The sequence below is a fragment of the Colias philodice genome, chromosome 30, assembly GCF_061535455.1.
Source record: "Colias philodice isolate Cphi_HAF_F1 chromosome 30, ilColPhil1 Martin Lab GWU primary, whole genome shotgun sequence".
NCBI classification, from domain to species: Eukaryota; Metazoa; Arthropoda; class Insecta; order Lepidoptera; family Pieridae; genus Colias; species Colias philodice.
Window position 1 is genome coordinate 3,055,657 of NC_143115.1, and position 6,000 is coordinate 3,061,656.

A 6,000-nucleotide genomic window follows, 5' to 3' on the forward strand; every position below is an offset into this window, starting at 1 on the left:
CCTGTTTAACCATATCTTTCAGGCGCTGTAACAAAAACAATAGATAATATTTATTATCTTATTGAGAAAAGCTGAAACAAGATTAAATTGAAGGGAAATAGTAATAATTTACCTTATTTAATAAATCCATATATTTTTTCGTCCATCCAGCAAGCCAGTCCCAAAATTGTTTCTGCAATAAGAAATACATGAATATTCAATTAACTAAATTAAATGTTGATGTTTTGAAACTTATTACATTTCAATTTCGTTTTCATTGTACATATTATGTGATGATTATTTAAAAAGCATACCTTGTTCAAAAGATTGTCGAGGTCCTTTTTGGTGAAATCATCTGGTTTCTTCTCATTTGGTTTCTTCTGAAAAGTTAATATTATGTGAATTAAATGAAACGTTAAGTATCTCAATTTCATAAAGCTATAAGTTATTTTAAAATGATGTGTACCTGTGGGTTCTTCTCTTGATTTTCAGGCTTTTCTTTATTTGTAGGTTCGTGTTTATTTTCTTTTGGTTTTTCAGTAGGTTTCTGATGTTCTTGCTCATGTTTAGTTGGGTGATGTTTTTCAGGTTTTCGATGTTCCTCTTTCGGTTTCTTAGTCGCTTCATTTGTGTGCGATGGTCTCTTATGCGGGTGAGATGGTTGTTCATTCGACGCAGATGGTTGCTCATTTCCAAACGATCTCCTAAGCTTGTCGTCATCATACATTGGTTTGTGAGATCTTTCTCTATACTTCTTTACCGGTTTTCTTTCATGTGTATAATGAGGTTGTACAATGTTTGTGGGTTTGTAAGGTTTTCTAGCAGCCCTGTGATATACAATAGGATGGCTTTCCTTTCTAGGCTTATATACATATGTCTTATGATGCTCAGGTTGAACCGGCACTATAATAACATTATTATTTGGAGCTGGTTTAACATAAGAAGGACGATTTTCAACCTTTGGTTTATAAACTGGCTCAGGTTTTTCCACGAAATAATTAATTGGTTCTAGCTTCGGTTCGATTATGACTGGCTGAGCCTCAACCTTTGGTTTATAAACTGGCTCAGGTTTTTCCACGACGTAATTAATTGGTTCTGGCTTCGGTTCGATTATGACTGGCTGAGCCTCAACCTTTGGTTTATAAACTGGCTCAGGTTGTTCCACGACGTAATTAATTGGTTCTGGCTTCGGTTCGATTATGACTGGCTGAGCCTCAACCTTTGGTTTATAAACTGGCTCAGGTTTTTCCACGACGTAATTAATTGGTTCTGGCTTCGGTTCGATGATGACTGGCTGAGCCTCAACCTTTGGTTTATAAACTGGCTCAGGTTTTTCCACGACGTAATTAATTGGTTCTGGCTTCGGTTCAATTATGACTGGCTGAGCCTCGACCTTTGGTTTATAAACTGCCTGTGGTCTAAACGGTTTAACTGGATGAATCTGTTTAAGGAGATTATCAAATGATTGTTTCAGAACATTACTGTCTGGTTCGTTGTTTTTGGGTCTATTAATTGTGTTTTCATAGCTTTTATAATCTGGCCTAGGTTTTTCCACGACGTAATTAATTGGTTCTGGCTTCGGTTCAATTATGACTGGCTGAGCCTCAACATTTGGTTTATAAACTGCCTGTGGTCTAAACGGTTTAACTGGATGAATCTGTTTAAGGAGATTATCAAATGAATGTTTCAGAACATTACTGTCTGGTTCGTTGTTTTTGGGTTTATCCATTGTGTTTTCATATGGCTTAGGTTTTTCCACGACGTAATTAATTGGTTCTGGCTTCGGTTCGATTATGACTGGCTGAGAAGGTTCTACAATGGAATCAATTACAACAGGTTTTTTACTTTTTGGTACTTTGTCTACGTAAACTACCACGGGACGCTGTGTCACCTAAAATGTTAAAAGACATATTGTATTTATACAAATAATGTTAAATCAAAATCTAATCATCAACGCTCACAAATAAATAAAATCTTTTGGATGTGGCGAGCAAACGTGTCAGAAGTGAAACTTCTTCGACAAGATTCAAAGATACCAAAATTGTCGCCTTACTTCATGACGTGCCGGTATTGTCATGACGTTCTTGAAATTTTACTCTCAACGCGTCTTAAGAAGTTTCACTTCAATAAAATAATACAAACATACCTCTTTTGTTACTACGGGTATTGCACTATCGCTTTCCTTAGGATATTCGTATATAATATTTTTTGAAGGAGGATTATTTACTTCAGTTTCTTGAGGTTTATATGTGTTAACGCTCGGTACACCTACATTGTCGGTTCCAACGCGAGTTTCGTCCAAATCCTGTAAAATAAAAAGTTTAGTTTAAAGGTAATCTAGATATTTTGAATTAAAAATGTAAAATTAAGTTTATCGTCTATATATTTTTAAAGAATAGAAAACATCGATCACGAGGTTGGATTGGAACCCGCGCCTTCCGCCTTTATAAAGCATTTGAATGCCATAAAACCAAAACAATATCAAACTTAAGTTAATTATGTTGCTTTTTAAAATTATTTCACCAAATATACTCACATTCCATACAACTCCCTTATTTCCTACTAAATCCATTCCATACGTTTTTGGCTTTACGTCTTTATTTTTAAAATCGTTTGGCATCTTGCTAAACATGGCAATTGCTTTATCTTTAAAATCTTCCAGTGGTTTTCCACTATTTGCATTATTAACAATAGGTTTAGAATTACTGTCATCTTTTTTGCTATTTTTTATAACATTGTCGAGATTAGGAGGTATAATTATAACAGGTTGTTGTTCTATGACATTGGTATTATGTATAGGTACATTTTCTTCTTCAGTAGATTTTACAACTGGTTCTTCTACTATGACACTACTATCACTATCGGCAGGTTCTTCCTCATTAGGTCTTTGTTCTACAATTTTCGGAGCTGGCGGTATTTCCTAAAAAAAAATATAATATGTTACACTCTTGCACTATGAATAATTATCATGAAAAAGAATTACTAAAAATTGTTATTATTGTTCATAGGAAATAAATATTAAAAAAAGAGCGTGTGTGCTGAGCGCTGTCAGAAGTGAAACTTCTCAAGATTCAAAGATACCAAAATTGTCGCCTTACTCAATGAAGTGACAGTATTGCCATGATGCGACCTTGACATTTTACTCTAAACGCGCCCAAAGAAGTTGCACTTATAAAACAATCTCAAATATTAATTAATTTGTTCTATTGTAATAATAAATAAATGCCATACCACTCCGTCATCAGTCACAGGAGTAAGAATAATCTTCTCGTTAGATACAGGTTGAACTTCATTACGACCACTCCAAATATTGCCTTGATTTCCTTTATCATTATTAACTTTATTTTCATTGGAATCGATTGATACAGAATTAGGTTCTTGATTGGAATCGATGCCAACTGGTGTTTGACTTAAGTCCTGTAATTTAATAAATAAGATTAATGTCTAAGGGCGCTTGTACACTACAAGGAATTTTACTGTCCGGCATTCCGATTTTTTACGGTCCGGTGTGGCATGAAAAAACCGATGAATTGCTTGTGCACCTGTCCGTCTTTACTCGGATCAGTGCGGTACAGTTCAAGGAAGTTTGGCGGTATAATGCTATCATAAATGATTGTTTTTGCATTTTACAAGAAACGAGTAAAAAATATAGAAGGTGAAATATTATATTACTTCGTTATAATAAAAAGTAAAGTTCCGTAAGAGATTTAAAATGCGTGTTTCACTTATTTATTTTAATCGGTGACGAGGAGCTAAAGCTATTCCCACTTGAACTTTAATTTACCAACACTTACTTAGATAATAATTATAGGTCAATGCTTGGTCAATGTATATAAAATAACAATACCGACTTCTCAAATCTCATTGCCAACTAAAAGAAAGTAAAACAAGAGCTTGCTTTTAATTGGCATATGCAGTGAAAACAGTAAAATCCAAGCAAGTGGGCATTCGAAAACAATTATACCTACAGCGACTCGTAGACACAACAAACCATACGGAATAGGGAAAAGTAAAATGTCGGACAGTAAAATTACGTATAGTGCACAAGCTAGTATGTATATAGATTAATGGCGTGCCATACCGGACCGTAAAAAAACGGAATGCCGGACCGTAAAATTCCTTGTAGTGGACAAACGCCCTAAGTTGTTTAGTGGGTTGTTTAAAGCCGGCTACTCACGCACATGCCGCAGGGGTAATATTGGAACAATCTCGGTTGGTCAGCGGTCGGAGCAATTTCAGTTGTTCTCAAAATTACCCCTGCTTGCCTATACATATCACAATTAAGGAGCCAATTAAGGGTGCATTTCCAATATTGCCCCTGCTGCAGGTAGGTGAGTAGTCGGTTTTAGATGGTATTTTGGAGTTGTATACAGTTATTCGTATAATAAATAAATAAATAGTGTGTCAACTAAATAAGGTATTGTCTATTGTTTAGTATACTTATAACATTGAACAAAATTGGATATTTTAGTCATAATCTAACCAATTTAAGGAAACTGTTGAGTAATTTTTCTCCAGTTTTAATATCATTTCTCTCTGTATTCTCTCTATCTTTACTTATAATTAATATTTTAATATTAGCGGATTCAGAAACTGTGTCTTTTATAAATAAAGAAGCATGATGCTATTTTATAGCATGCTTTCTGCCACCGGCTTCAACCGCTTTTTCAAATAAAAACCCGCATAGTTCCCGTTCCCAGGATAAAACCTATCCTATGTGTTAATCCAAGTTACCCTCTATATGTGTGCATAATTTCACTCTAATCGGTTCTGAAGCATTTGCGTGAAAGAGTAACAAACATATATACATCCATCATCACAAACTTTCGCATTTACAATATTATATACAGTAGGAAGTAGGATAGGATAAGATCGCGATTAATAATCTACTTACGTTCCAAACAGTTCCATGGTTTCCTGTTAAGTCCATACCATAAGTTTTACCCTTATGCCCGTTAACACTTGGAATTTCATCGAACATATCCGTTGCTCTGTCTTTAAAACCTTCTTTAGGTTTATTTTCATATAATGTTTCCTTTTCAGGAATTAATTCCTTTTCAGGATTTTTCGTGTAGATTTGGTTTTGCGGTAAGTGGTTACTCTTTTTTACGGAGATTTGCTGAAAGTAATATTAAGTTATGATAATTCGTAATGAAGAAATCGAATATATTTGAAGTTTTATTTTTTTGGTAATCAAGACACAAACATAAACACATAAATTTATTTTAATATATTTTAATACTTACGTTATCTTTGGGAACAGCAGAATCGTCATTGTCATCACTTCCTCCGAAAAATTTGGCAATATTCTGAAGTAAATAAAACAATTTTATATAATTGAAAAAATAAATATACACACACTATAAGACAACATCCATAAGAGATAAGGTGATTTTTAAAGCTTTTTATTTTGTTTAATATGTACTTACTGGGGAGTTTTCATAGATTTTTCGAACGTCGCTGGGTAATTCATTTAAATTAAGATCGGGTAGAGTTGGCGCTGCTGGAATATTCTGAAAATAATAATTAGTTAGTAAATTCATAATGCAAGCAAGCCTACAGTAAAATAGAAACTTCAGTAAAATAAAAAAAGACGTGTGTCACTCGGGGACTGCCGCGGTAAAGCTATTGTATGCTATGCCTTCAAGCCACACCTCCGCGCCCGTCGGAGTGGGGAGCGTGAGGTTTTTCGTTACTAAATTTCTGGATTCGGTCCCCGCGCTCAAGGCACGCGATAGAAGCTATGCAATAGCTTAAAAATAACTTCCTTGAAGTAGATATTTCAATATGTTCAACATTTTAATATCTTACGATAAAAATACACCGATGATAAATCTTTCATATTTTTAAACAATCTTAAAAAAGCGTGTATTGTTTGTTTGTTAATTGTTTTTTTTTAATACGAAAAATAACGACTTTGTCATTCTATTAATTAATGTTTCTAATATAATTAAAGTAAAATAAAAATTAAACTTACATCGTTTATTTCTCTCTTTCTCCTGTCATGTGCAGACTCATCCT

General features: G+C 34.0%; 1 long non-coding RNA gene across 1 annotated transcript; it reads right to left on the minus strand.

The window, feature by feature from the left end:
- Positions 1-5,241: 5,241 nt before the first annotated feature.
- Positions 5,242-6,000, minus strand: LOC149475445 (uncharacterized). The gene is made up of 3 exons (XR_016318088.1): positions 5,957-6,000; positions 5,409-5,492; positions 5,242-5,288 (listed from the first exon to the last, which is right to left on the minus strand). It is a non-coding gene; the product is annotated as an uncharacterized LOC149475445 (long non-coding RNA).